The 15,514-nt window shown below is 43.7% G+C and overlaps 1 protein-coding gene across 1 annotated transcript in view; it reads left to right on the forward strand.

The window, feature by feature from the left end:
* Positions 1-15,514, forward strand: part of LOC124548682 (neurotrimin) — a gene marked incomplete at its 3' end in the record, with an annotated part of 1,196,053 nt that overhangs the window by 1,086,402 nt on the left and 94,137 nt on the right. The gene's annotated exons all lie outside the window — the stretch shown is intronic.

Consider the following 15,514-nt stretch of genomic DNA (forward strand, 5'->3'; position numbering starts at 1 on the left):
TAACAATACCAAAAATAAACGGGCATATCGTTTAAAAATAAAAATGTCTGAACGTATTAACTAGTATGCATGATTACTTTTTGTGATGTAGTTTCATAACGACTAGTGTGATTGATTTAATTTAATTGCAATGTGAAGTTACGAACGAGGAAAATATCTATTGCACGTAACACATACACGTTCAGAAAACGTATTTCAGAACGTGTACGGACTTTTAAGGGAATTGTGTTTCTTGTGATTCATTCATAAAATTGTTTACTGTGGGCTCCAAAGTTTTCAAGACGCTATAAACGGGGAGGTGAAATGAAATGCTGTCGTACTTCTTCCAAATTTGACATTACAGCACAAAATTTAGAGCAAGTGTGTAATATGGTATCGCCAGTTTACAATATAAGGTACATGAAGTATCAGATGTCATAAACATTGCGGTATATTTATTTTCATCGTGCAAACTTTGGAATGTTCTAAGAAGTGTACAACTGCTTTTATTGTCTTATTTATGACTTGAAAAATGGAGCTACCATTTCCTGTCCCCCTTAACAGCAATCAAAGCAAAGGGTGAAAGCCAATGTCCGTCCAATAGAAAAGATAAAGTATACTTCATCTACTGGAAAGGTGATCGTCATGGGTCGTAAAAGGTAAAACGTAACCTGGGGAATATTAAGCAAGTTGTCTGGCCCACCTATGAAATAAGTACGTAAGAAGTGGCATAGAAGGCAAGTGTAACACGTTCAACTTACTTCATAACAATGCGACCGGTAGGAAGGTGACTTCGGTACTGGAAACTGAGAGATGCGAAGTTCTAATTGCTGCAATATACGCCCTATTCATCAGCTTTTAAACCTTCTCATTTCCGTGTATTGCCACATTTAAAGGAATTTATGGGTGAGGAAAGTATGAATATAAAGGTTCTGCCCGTTGTGGACAGGTTTGTAGTCTTTACGTAGACGGACTTTATGGATGGAACCTACTCCACGGCAAAACGTTCGATAAACTGCATTTACGTACGAAGATCTATTTAAAAACACAAACGCAGTTTTTACCTATACACGAGTCTTTCACTGCCTGGAACGAGCTTCACATCCTGACCTTGTCATATACTGCTTGAAAGATAAATATACAGAAGTTCAGTTATTGCCCGATCTAGGGTTTATTCCTCACGACGATAGTCGTTGCAACTTAAGAGACTACCGAAGCATATGTTCGAAAGTTAGAGAATCTGTTTCCTCTATAATACCACGTGTATTGTTTTATGAGTAAACCGGAATGGTATAATTAAAAAGTTATTAAACAAATTCAAATTTTTCTCCTAAAGAACAACACTATATTTTGTTGTTCATGGCGTGCTCAATACAGCTGACGGTGCTGTTATGTACAATGGTAGCGGTGGGTGCTCGGTTGCGAAACGCCACAGTAGGGTCGGCAAGTTCGACAGTTGAAACCCTATTCACATACATTCAGAGGTAGCCAGTGAGCAAACGATTGTATTAACATGTCATATAGGTTCTATCTATCATTATGTAGAGCGAAGACAGCGATTAGATGTTCCTGTGAAGCACCATGGCGTTAATGAAATATCATTCAGTTAACAATAATTTAGCGACGAGAGCTTTAAAACAGCTGTATCACCTTTCCGGCACTGTGTAACAGTGACCATGCAGAGTCGGCACTGATTGAAAGCGCGAGGTGGCTCGTCAGTGCCAAGCGGGAAACTTGCTAATCGCTGGTCACGGCGTTTTCTAGGGTCAGTGCCGCACCCCGGAGGAGGGATCGACGGCCGTGAGTCTTCGCAGCCCAACGAGACTGTGGACTTGTGTGGGAGCACCAGCACTCTCGGATGAAGCAACTCTTATGATCGTTCCTAGATTACTGCGTACTCCTCTAATCAGTTGCGGATAAGGCGTGGAGGCAGAAGAACCATTAGCAACCTGGAGGACAGCCCGTGTCGTGGTCCCAACATTCATCCACTAAGGTGGTGCCACAGGCGCCAGCACCAAAGCTAAATAGCTTGCAGACGGCCATATCTATCCTTCATCCGTGGAAGATCGGCCCGGCTTCTATCCTCAACCACTCATTAGTTTCAATGGCAGGATGTGGCTTGTAAATCGAAAGTCCCCTCTACAGCCGTTCAGCTGTGGACTTGTAGCAGTGGACTCCAAAGGCAGCTTGGAGGCATTTGCTAAATTCACCAGATCATCCTTCTAGTTAAGAGAGTTGGTCTTCCATCGGTATCCATCATTAAGATGGAATGACCTCACTCTGAGAATGAGCTTGAGGAGGATGGTTTTTATTGCAGATGATACCCCCCCAGACACACACATGTATAAGCGCTCACTGTTGACCGAATGTGCTATCGTTTTCTCGCCCTGTCAGCACTTCTGGCATCTAAAGTGTTTAACATACAGGTTTCAACGCGTCCTTTTATGCGAAGTTAGCATCCTGAAAGTCAGTCTTGTGACATCCCTAGGTGAAGATAATGTATTTGGCCTCGTCACAGCAGAGCGTTCTGTCTGTCTGCGCACTGTTGTCAAAGTACTGATTCAGTTGTTCTGGGATCTTCTCTCGCATAGTCTACCACCTTGTTTGTACTTCGAGTCTCCCGTGACGACATTTGGTAACGAAGCCGTTGCGTAGCTGGTAGACTTGCCCCATTCGCGACGTATCTGGCGATTTCAGACAAAATTTTATTCCTGCAGTTACTTACTATTCTATTATGTAAACAGTGTAACAATACTAATAATAATTCTAAAAAATATGAACGAGGTATTTTGAAAAAGTAATAACTGCATAAACAAAGGACAAAGCAAAGGAAAAGAAGTCCAACCTAGACTGCCAGGTGGTAATTCTGTAAAATGTAGTGTAGCAGACACTGCTTAGTATGATACTGACATGTAAAATACAGAACATGTGTCGCATGGAAGTTCTGTGTCTGTCACCTAGCAGCCAGTCTGTCAATATTATGTAAGTATGCATTTGTTGTCTTCTTCTACCGTGTCTTTCCTGAAGTAATGAAGCCACAGAGAGTACAGGGGCTGGACAAAGATATGGGACAAAAATAAGGAAACATCACGGAAAACGCATGCTTGAACGTAAATGGAGATGCAGGCGAAGACAGCAGGTTGAGCTGTTCATGTGACCGCGAATGGCTATTCTGCAATGCCCACAATACGTTGCAAGTGTCAGTCGTGGTTCAAATGGCTCTGAGCACTATGGGACTTAACATCTGAAGTAGTCAGTCCCCTAGAACTTAGAACTACTTAAACCTAACTAACCTAAGGACATCACACACATCCATGCCCGAGGCAGGATTCGAACCTGCGGTTCCAGACTGAGGTGCCTATAACCGGCTCAGTCGTGGTCAGAACACTGTTTTATGTTGTTGTGATTGCATTACGTCGGAGCTAATTTAATTAGAATGCGGGCAAATCGTTAGAGCAACTGAGGTGGCGGTTCCATAATCATGGTAGCGGGAGTGTTTGGTGTTTCAAGAAGTTCCGTATCTAAAAACTATGCCTCATGCAGGAATGCGTCATTCACTAAGTCACAGCACGGAGAAAAGTGTGTGTTGAGTGATCGTTGTGCACGGTCATTCGAATAGTGTTATAACGAAAAACAAAAGCATTACAACTGCAAAAGTGACCTCATAACCGAATGTCAGATTGACGAACCGTATCAGAACTAAAACAACATGAAGGGAGCCCCATTAGCAGGAACTGCAGGGCGAGCGGTAATTCCGAAACCACCATCAGAGATGCAAATGCACGTAAAACGTAGTGCCCAAGCCATAAAATCTGCACCGTGGGGCAATGGAAGAATGTCATTTGGTCGGATGGGCCCTGTTTCACACTGATTCCAAATGACAGTACCTCGTCTCCTACCTTCCAAACTTTACAGAAGCTCTCCTGCGAACCTTGCAGAACTACCACAACCGAAAGAAAGGATATTGCGGAGACATGACATAGCCAAACCCTGGGGGATGTTTCCAGAATGAGATTATCACACTGCAGCGGAGTGTGCGCTGATATGAAACTTCCTGGCAGATTAAAACTGTGTGTCGGACCGAGACTCGAACGCGGGACCTTTGCCTTTCGCGGGCAAGTGCTCTACCAACTGAGCTACCCAAGCACGACTCACACGTCGTCCTTGCAGCTTTACTTCTGCCAGTACCTCGTCTCCTACCTACCAAACTCGGTGCGGCACACAGTTTTAATCTGCCAGGAAGTTTCATATCAGCGCACACTCCGCTTCAGAGTGAAAATCTCATTCTGATTCCAAATTCTTCCCGGATTTACGCCTCAGGAGTGAAACATGGTGGAAGTTCGGTAATTAGTTTGGATTTGGGCAGTCCCATCGTGGTATTCTATGGTTCCAATGGTTACTCTGTAAGTTCACAGTACTGCCAAGATTTAAGTGACACTTTGGCTGATAAGGTCCCTCCCATGGTACTATCTTAGTTCCTCAATGGTGATGCTGTGTTCCAAGACGACAGGGCCCCTCTTCACACAGGACTGATCTGTGAGCACAAGGATGAACCGTCGCATATCTCCTGGCCACCATAGTCACAGTATCTAAATGTTATTACGCTTTTGTGGCGTACTTTGGAAAGATGAGGTCGTCAACGTTATCTGCCTCAATAACCGTTGCCTGCATGTCCCGCTATTTTATAGTGTATTTATCCATTCCTGTATTTACCAATACCGGGATGATTGGAAACTGTTTTGAATGCAATGGTTTTCCTACACCTGTATTTGCAGCCAAGTTTCCCGTCTCTTTCTTCTTCTCTGATACTGTTCAATTGGAGTACCTAGCGCTCTTAATGAGATTTTTGCTCTCTTGTTTGCTTCTTCCGAATGATGCTTAATGGCACTGCATATAGTCAAACGGGCATAGAATATCCACTATACCTACAGTGCCCGAGAAGGCGGTGCAATGGTACAGGGCGACAATTATTGAACTACAGAAAAAAAAAACTTTGTTATAAACTACGGCGTGCACACACTTTATTCAACATGTAAAGGTCACTACAGATATTCCGAATTTGGTTATAACATGTTCGATATGCCCACTATCATTGGCGATGATGTGCCAGATACGAATAGCGAAATTCTGTATGACCCGCTGAAGTGTCGGAACATCGATGCTGTCGAGGACCTCCGGAATGGCTGTTTCCCACTCAGAATTGGTTTTGGGGTATATGTTGCACACCTTGTCTTTAATATAGCCCCGCAAAAGGAGTCGTATGTGTTTAGATCCGGAGAATATGGTGGCCAATCGACGCCCATGCCAGTGGCCTCTACATCTACATCTGCATCCATACTCCGCAAGCCAACTGACGGTGTGTGGCGGAGGGATACCCTAGAGCCAGAATGGGGTCCCCACAGTGCTCGTCCAGAACATCGAAACCTCTCCTGATTCGATGGGATCGAGCTCCGTCTCGCATGAACCACATCTTGTCGAAATTAGGGTCACATTGGATAATAGCGATGAAAACATCTACCAGAATCTTCAGGTACCATTCGGTAGTCGCTGAACCATCAAAGAATATCGCATCGATTATTCCGTGACTGGACATTGCACACCACACATTCACCTGTTGAGGGAGAAGAGAATTTTCGATCACGAAATGCGGATTCTCAGTTCCCAATATGCGCCAATTTTGCTTATTGACGAACCCATCCAAATGAAAGTGGGCTTCGTCGCTAAACAAAGCCATATTCACATCATACTAATTGCCATCATACCCCGTGGCCAACCGTGCAAGTTTAACGTCCTAACGCAAACCGTTCAGAATTTATGACAATCTGATTTCATACAGTTCAACAATTTCCAGTGCCATGTACAAGATGAATCACAATTAACTGAGGTCCTTTTGCATTTTAAAGGTAGCCTGGAACGTTATTAAGGAGGTGAGTGATTAAGGGTGTGTGTGTAGTATTACGAATTATAAGTTCACATTACACTGTTTTGTTCTAAAAGTAGCTGAAACTCGCACGTAACACAGGAATGTTCATTAGCAGCAATCAAGGACAGGCAACCTCGATCACGGAGATCACCAACAAAATGCAGTAGCCGACGATACAAGAGAAACGTTTTGCATCATGGAGAGATGTACTACTGAAATTGCGAGAGAATACGTACCTGTAAGTGTCGAGCATCATATTACTTCTTTGAACATACGTCTGACAAAATAACCACAACGAGAAAGACCGAGAAATTATAACATTACGGATGCTTACCGACAGTCAGTCTTCCCACACACCATTTGCAAGTGGAACAGAGAAGGGGGACCAGATCGTAGTACCAGAAGTACCCAGTGGCTCAAACTGTACGGTGGCTTGTGTAGTGTACAGGGTGCGACAGGTTTCCAGGAGTGGTGGGGAATATCGTAAGGATTGAGAATTGCACAGCAACCCATGGCCGCGAACATCAAGGGTAAGTGTTACTAGAGGTCGAAGATCGGAAAAGGAAAAACAAGAGTGATTTATTTGAAACATTTATCGGACATAATGAGTACACATGGTGTATCACATGAATATAAGTGGCCGAGCGATTCTAGGCGCTTCAGTCCGGAACAGCGCGACTGCTACTGTCGCAGGTTCGAATCCTGCCTCGGGCGTGGGTGTGTGTGGTGTACTTAGGTTAGTTAGGTTTAAGTAGTTCTAAGTTCTAGGGGACTGATAACCTCAGATGTTAGGTCCCATAGTGCTCAGAGCCATTTGAACATGAATATAGTTGTAATGTTACAACAGATGCTCGAAGTTTGCATCACCAGACGCCCGGCATGTTTGTCACTGACGCAACATTAACTGCCAGACACGCCTGAACACACCTGGAGTTTCTTTAATTGTAGCAGCTATGTAGACGATTCTTGAAGCAAGAAGCAAGAAGGAAATACTGGAATGAAACGTAGTGGCCACAAGGTCTCAAAAGCCGAAAACGCCTGGGAGGGCGGTATGCTCTCCAAATCGCGTCAAAATGATACCTCATAGCGGAGGATGACGCGGCGGCTGGTCGACCTTGCTCTATTTTGTCGACCTGACAGCGGAGCCTAATGTTTCTTAGTTTTAATTATAATGCAGCGGGGAAGATTTTAAAGCTTAGATATTGGTCTCAACTATCAAAGACGATAGTTATTTATTTCCGAAATGAGTAATCTTCAGCGTAGTTTACGTTGTTGCCGAACATCCTACTAAATGGAGACCACTGTTACAAACAAAGGTATCATAGTACGCCTCACGAAACGGTCTGAAAATTGGGAAGTTCGTGCTTTCTTGCGGGAATGCTAGTTGTCATATTATATCTGCTGTCTGGCTTGACATTCCACGCGGGGGATGCTAGGAATGACCGTTGCCCTCACAAAGATAAGGCCTGAGACACGACCAAACGATTCGGCTCGTATTTGTCAGGTCGTTTCATAAAAACCTAAACTGAAAGACTGTAAGGTATTTGGGTCCAACACCGCATCGTTTTTGAGAAAACCAACTCTAAATTTCATGACGCGCAATCGACTCAGAATTCAACAGGATGAACTGAGCTGTTTTCATAATCATACGTGTGATCCGCAGACGTACATATTCCTAGAAATCGAGGAAAGTAACTTTAACGACGGCCCCTTATGTACCCATGGATGGAACTTGTCATATAAACTATCGAAGCAAATAAGCTCGTGGCTTCAAGAACATCCAGTAATGCCACTCACGTCGCAACTACATTGTTCCTTCCAGAACTTCGGAAGAAAACAGGCTTCGTTTGACTATAAAATATTTCTTTTTCGAGAATTTTGATGCATGCCACAGATATTGCTATCTTCAGTGAAAATGAGGATAAATTACACGATCCATTGAGTAGAATGATCTAATGAGTGTCGAGTATGAACTGGGAGTAAATGGAAGAAAGACGAAAGTAATGAGATGTATCAGAAATCAGAACAGCGAGAAACTTAACGTCAGAATGGGGGATCACAAAGTAGTCGAATTTAAGGAAAGTAGCAAACAGCGATAGGCACCTAAATAACCAATGACTGTAGGAGCAAGTAGAACATCAAAAGCAGACTAGCACTGGTAAAAAGGGCATTCCTGGCCAAGAGAAGTTTACTAATACTAAAGACAGGTCTACATTTAAGGAAAAGACTTCTGAGAATGTACGTTTGGAGCACAGCATTGTATGGTAGTGAAACATGAACTGTCGGAAAACCGGACAAGAATATAATCGAAGCATGTGAGATGTGGTGTTACAACTAAATTTGAAAATTAGGTGTTCTACTAAGGTCAGGAATAAGACGTCTTCCGAGAATCAGCGAGAAAAGTAATACGTGGAAAACACTGGAAATAAGAAGGGGCAGGATGGTAGGACATCTGTTAACACAACTGGGAATAGCTTCCACGGTACTAGAGCTGTAGACGGTAAAAACTGTAGAGGCAGACAGAGATTGGAATACATCCAACAAATAATTGAGGACATGGGCTGCAAGAGGTTGGCACAGGAGAGGTATTCGTGGAGGGCCGCATCAAAGACTGATGAAAAACTAAGCGTGGGTACGATAATATCACCTGAAAAGTATGTGGTAACCGTTGACTTTCAATTATGCTATGCATCGTTGCTGTATTCGAACGGTTGGGCAATTCATACTGGGGTTCCATAAGCGCATTGCAGTTCTGAAGCATTGAAATAAAAGTCTGTCCATTGCTTGGCGTGAACAAGCGTTGCGCTATGACTCTCAGTGGTTCCCCGTGACGAAATCGCAGCAGTCTCACTAGGAATGTTTTTATACTTTGGTATAATTCCTTTCTGATTTACTTACACTATTAACACTCCAACTCCTAGCTGTTCTGATGTGGAAAAAGAATCAAATGGAGAAAAGAAAGGCGGTATGTGTTTGGAAATCGAACAAAGCTTCTCCGCTCCCCAGCCGGCTGCTGATGATGGTGATGATATTTGGATTGTGGAGCGCTCAACTGTGCGGTTACCATCGCCCGTATAAATTCCCAATCCTCATACAGTCCAGTCTCGCCACTTTCACATAAGATTACGAAATTATGAAGATAATACAAACACCCAATCTCCGGGCCGGGGAAATCCGCGACCAGACTGAAATCTAGCCCGGAACTCCGCGATCCAAGGCAACATCGTTACCCAGCCAGATGCCTTGGACACTTCGCCAACGGTTAACCGGCGTTTAACTAATGGTTCATAAGCGGCAGTGGTGATAGTTTCGTTCTTTGATTTCTATATAAATATGTATTTGCTTACCTTACAAATGATGAAACTTCCTGGGAGATTAAAATTATGTGCCGGGCCGAGACTCGAACTCGGGACCTTTGCATTTCGCGGGCAAGTGCTCTACTTTTTTTTTTCAGTTTTAAACTATTTATATGCTAAATATGTCTAATACAGTAATATTGGTAAAACAAACTTTAAAAGTGGTTACAGTATAAACTTTGCTCAAGATAACTGAGATTATTCTAGGTGCAAATTATTGTCACCCAATCAGTGGGTTTGTCTACTAAGTTGAATTCACTGTTTAATTTGTAAACTGTCCATTGAATAAAAAATATAGCATATTAAATACCAGTTTTCTTGACTATGAACCAGTTTAAATACAATCCAATTAAACACAAAAAAAAGGTTCCGGAAGCAAGGTTAAAGTAAATAATAATAAGGAACCAAGTGACTTTTATTTTTCTTCTGTTCGTTCTCGTTCAAGGTGTTGTAGTGGTTTCACATATTTAACCAACACCCATTCTTTCAAAAATGATCTTCAGCATGTTGCCATAGTGCTTCTTGTGGTTGCGATACGTGCTGATTTTTGCATATTCACACTTCATGTAAACGCGGAATTCTATCTCGTTGTCCGACCCAAGTGTGTGGATGACATAACTAACATATTTTCCCAGTAACCAGCTAATGGCGTTGGTTTTTAATTTCGGAAAGTATGTCATGTCCGGTCTCAGGAGGAGCGACGGCGTTATATATTGCGTAGAGGATCTGGTGAGAAAGGCGATTTGTTGCCTGATCCAATTCCAGTTATGCACATTGCCACCACAGGTGAATCTGTGGCTGAGTGTGTCCACCAGATTGCATTTTCCACAAAGGTGTGTCTGGTTTAAACCGATCCCATATAGTCTCTCGTTGGTGCTGATGACATTATTAACTGTTTTGTACCATGAGGAAATAGCGTCTGTAGATAGCCCGGCATAGTTGATGTTCCGCCATACAGCTTTCCAGTCACAATTTGGGAATTTCGTTTCAATTTTGTTTCTACCCTCATTTAACTTCCTTTCAAGTATGATGTCGCGCGCTGTGATACGTGTGTTGCTTCTGATTTCGTCACTAAGATAACTTGCTTCGAGGAAAAAGTTCCTCACATACTGCAGACGGGCATTAATCCTTCGCACATCAATCGGTGCTTGCAGGCTATGGGGTGTCACAGCCTCAAAGAGCTTTGCGGTTATACATTGTGGAAGTTCTCTGAGTATATGGAAAGTCCGTTTGAGGAACAGAGCAGACGCTTTATTGCCAATATGCACCAAACCGAGGCCCCCGTTTCTGACATCCAGTATAACCGTAGTCGCACCAACCCTGAATATGTCTCCTCTCCATAAATAATTGGTAACAGTGGACATGATCCCTTTCGCTACTAGTTTAGGGATTGGAAATACCTGCGCAGTGAAATACGCTTTAGACAAAACGCAGGAGTTGATGAATCTGACTTTTTGCACCAGGTCCATAGTTCGATGGATGTTCTCCATTACAGCACCATGAACTTTCCTCCTAGTTTCCGTCCAGTTAAAAGCAGCCATCCGCATCGGACATGCCATTAAGGTGATTCCCAAAGTTTTATGTTTGTTGTCTTGTTTTGCCCATGCCAGTCGAAGGTGATCTAGGCCCCGTAGATTCAATATTTGACTTTTGTTTTCATTTACTGTCGTTCCCGACGCTAGACAATATCTTTGGATTTCTCTTTCCAGTGTAACTGTCTCCTCCTTATTCCTTATTACAACGCCCACGTCATCAGCATAAGCTCGTATGACAGTTTTCTCACCACTCAATGTTATGCCTGTTAATCTTTCGTGGACAGTGCGGAGGAAGGGCTCTAAAGATACGGAAAATAAAAACATAGATAAGGGACTGCCCTGTGGAACCCCTCGCCTTATCTGTATGGGTTTAGATGTTTGGCCATTGATTGCTATTTTCGCATTTACACCTGTTGCAATATTCCTTAGCATGTTCACAATCTGGGGGTGGAAAGCCATTCTTGACAGCGTCGCAAAGAGGTATCTATGACTAACGCGGTCAAAAGCTTTGTTGAAATCTATAAAGATTAAAGCACATTTTATACTTGTCACTGAGGTAATTGCAATGACGCCTCTGTATGCAGATAGACTTTCGAATATCGTTCTGGTCGGAGAGCAAGATTGGTGATGACTCAATATTTTGTTGGAAAAGGCAGAGAGTCTTTTGTTGATAATACGCGAAATTATTTTGTAATCAGAATTTAGTAGCGAAAGAGGCCGAAAATTGTTTAAGTTGGTTTTGCCTTTACTCTTAGGAATCAGTACTATTTTACTTTCCTTAAACTCTGCAGGGACCGGTTTTCCGTTCAGGACCTCATTTGCCATGGAAGTGATCTTGTCCCCAATTATAGACCAGTAGCGGGCATAAAACTCCACAGGGAGGCCATCAAGTCCCGGAGATTTGTTGAGAGGTGAGTTACGCACTGCCTCATGCGCTTCATCTTTAGTAATAGGTGACAGGATGTCAGCGTTGTCTGTTCCCGACAATTGTGGACCTAAAATAGTGAGAAAGTCCTCGAGAGCTGCATCTTCCACTGTGGTAGGGGCATATAAGGTTTCATAGTACCTGTGGACTTCGTCCAGTATTTGTTTCTGGCATGTGAGCCTCGTACCAGTATGCGTCTGGACTTCATCAATTAAAGTTTGACGTCTGTTTTTAGCATGCCGCACCAAGTGATACAGAGAAGCTTTTTCATCTGCTACGACTGATGTGGCTTTCGATTTAATTTTGAGTCCCTCCATCTGTTGCCGTTTAATGCTTAATAACTTGGCTTTTATTTTTTTGATATCATTTAGACGAATTACGTCATCATGGGCCTGTTGATATAAGTCTCTTAAAACTTTATAATAAAACTCCATTGTATTCCTCAACTCCCTGTGCCTGGCTGCACTATACTGCATGACAACTTTCCGCAGCCTTGGTTTAGCCCTCCTTGTCCACCAGTCTATGACTGTTGGGTGCTTGTCTACTGTGCGGAGGCACATAGTCCACGCAAACCTTATTTCCTGTTCCAGTTCTTCGTCAGTTAAAACAGAGATATTTAAGTTCCATTGGCCTCTGAATCGACGGGTTGGTTGTACACTTAGATTAAAGCAAGTTAAAAGTGTACTGTGATCGCTAAAATACACTGGAATAGTCTCAACGTTTAATAAATAATTTTGCAAATTTGGTGACACGTAAATTCTATCTAGTCTGCTGCGGGAGTGGCTGGTTATGTACGTGAACCCGACTGACGTCGGGTGCTGAAGTTCCCACACATCCTTAAGGTGTAGATCACTTACTAATTTTTTTAACTGTGGCGAGTAGTTGAAGTTGGGTTGTTGATCTTTCTGGTTTAAAACACAGTTAAAATCTCCACCTAGTATAAGAGAACACGGATTTTTCCTCAATAAGTAAATCAGTTCATCTTGAAAAAACTTCGCACGATCCAATTTGTGGGAAGTTCCTGATGGGGCGTAAAGGTTAATCACTGTCACATCGAAAAGTTTTATGCCTATGGCTCTTCCTGATTCTAGTCGTTCGATTTCAGTCACCGGAATGCCTTCCCTTATAAGAATGGCTGTACCGATATTGGCTTCCGTAGAAACATTAACAATTTCAAAAAAGCCTGGGATCCGAAATTCCGTTATCGCAACTTCTTGTAGCAACGCGATATCTGTTCCGGACTGGTACAAGAATTCCTTAAGTGCCGACAATTTCAAGGGTGACTGTATTTTATTAATGTTAATAGTAGTAATGCTATAAGCTTGCAGCACAGACATACCGGAAGAAGCTATTTGGGATGAGGTTCGGTATGATTATAGCAGCAAACGTGCTTCCCTACAAGGCACGATCTTTACAAGCTGTGTGCCCATTACATGTACTAACTGCCTAGAAAATTTGCACTGCTTTTAAACAAATAGCTTGAGAAGAAAAGTATCCTGAAATCCTGACAATGCATTGCTATAAGTCACTGTGGCCATTCTCTTTCTCCTCGTCAGTGTTGGACCTGATGACTTCATATTTGATATTCTTTTTCTTGATGTCTTTCTTCTCTGGTGTGACTTTCGCTTGATGACGCGTGACAGCAAGGCCCGGTGTCTGTCGCAGCCGCCGGCGGTGGCTAAATGGGGCAACGGCCGTGGCTTGCGAGTCGTCAATGTTTGGTTCCGGCGTGGTGTCTGTTGTGTTGTTTTGCTGGCGGGGCGGTGATGCTTGTGTATTTTCTCCTTCGGCGCGGCGTTGCGCTTCGGAGTCAGCAGGTTCTTTACCTGGTACTTCCTCGTACGGTTCGCACTGTATGGGTTGTGCACTTGATGCGGTTATTTCAGCCGTGACCTCAGACTCAGGGTCACATTTCCGTGAAAAATCACTACCCGCTGCGTCACTATCTGTTCGTGGCGGTGTAAGTCCTTGTGCGGAAGTGGGAGCCACATCGACCTTCATTCCATCTCCTTTTTCCACTTCCAACAGATCTTCAGGACTGGGCTTCGGCCTCCTGGCAACGGGTGTTTCACAGGAAGAGTCCTCATCAACATTTCTTTCAGTGTCCTCTAGAGGACGCTTTTTTGTGGGAATCTCGCTGTCACGGGACGGAATTTCAGCAGTTAATGCAGGTTTTAAAGACGGAAAGTCATTATCATTAAGTGCAACAGTTCCAGAGGTAGTAACAGGATCCACGACCGCCGCTGGCTCTGTTGTATTACTGGCTGGCAACAAATCGTTGAGTGTCAATTTTCGGCGTTGCGTAAGGTTATTTGTTAGCACAAATACACGGCGAGGGCAGTCCTGACGGAGGTGACCAGACTCGTTACATACATGACATGTAGGGGTTTGTCCTGAGTACATAACATGCGCCTTGTGCCCGTCAACAAAGATGTGGGAGGGAATGTTTGCTTTCACTTCCATCTCCACGGAGCGAATGCCGTTAAAGCACTGCAGCTTGAAATGCGAAGCCCACCTTTCGTTGACTATTTGCCTGACAACCCCATACTTTGAAAGGACATCTTTAATTTTCGAATTGTCTACTTCTATGGGAATATTCAAAACCCTAACATTCCTAATTACAGACTCGGAATTCCGGAGTTTGACAGTACTTTTAGTACCATCACGGTGTATAAATTCCGTTTCATAACCAAATTTTGCCAGAAAGCGGTCTACACTCGCGGAATCGTTAAACTTTACAAAAATGCAGTATTCATCAGAGTCCAGCTGCATGGTATGAACAGATTCAGAATGAAGGCCAATTACCTCGGTAATCCAGTCGTGTATTTCAAGTGCAGAGGGCTGTACTCGACGGGTGTACTTGTCGAAGGTGAAAATCACGGTGTTTTTTCTCACGGAGTTTGCCATGGTGTTCTGCAGCGAAGAAATCTCGGACAACGCCGAAATCCCAACGGCACTTCGTAGAAAGATGACACGAAAGAAGACCAAATGCTCAATTGATAACGCTTAATTCACGTGCAAAACGTCAATAAACGAGCACAAAACACGAAAACACTGGCGTAAACACTGAACGTTCACGGAGCAAACTTGAGGAGCGTGCGACCGCTGCGGCAGCTAATGCCAGACGTCCAACTGAGCTAGCCAAGCACGACTCACGCCCCGTCCTCACAGCTTTACTTCTGCCAGTACATCGTCTCCTACCTTCCAAATCTTACAGAATCTCTCCTGCGAACCTTGCAGAACCAGCATTCCTGAAAGAAAGGATATTGCGGAGACATGGCTTAGCCACAGCCTGGGGGATGTTTCCAGAATTGGAATTTCACTCTACAGCGGAGTGTGCGCTGATATGAAACTTCCTGGAAGATTCAAACTGTGTGCCGGACCGAGAGTTGGTAGAGCACTTGCCCGCAAAAGGCAAAGGTCCCGAGTTTGAGTCTCGGCCCGGCACACAGTTTTAATCTGCGAGTAAGTTTCATACCAGAGCACACTCCGCTGCAGAGGGAAAATGTCATTCTGGAAACATCCCCCAGGCTGTGGCTAAGCCATGTCTCCACAATATTCTTTCTTTCAGGAGTGCTAGTTCTGCAAGGTTCGCAGGAGAGCTTATGTAAAGTTTGGAAGGTAGGAGACGAGGTACTGGCAAAAGAAAAGCTGTGAGGACGGAGCGTGAGTCGTGCTTGGGTAGCTCAGTTGGTAGAGCACTTGCCCGCGAAAGGCACGGGTCACGAGTTCGAGTCTCGGCTCGGCACATGGTTTTAATCTGCCAAGAGGTTTCATATCAGCGCACACTCCACTG

Source organism: Schistocerca americana, chromosome 1, assembly GCF_021461395.2.
Source record: "Schistocerca americana isolate TAMUIC-IGC-003095 chromosome 1, iqSchAmer2.1, whole genome shotgun sequence".
NCBI lineage: Eukaryota > Metazoa > Arthropoda > Insecta > Orthoptera > Acrididae > Schistocerca > Schistocerca americana.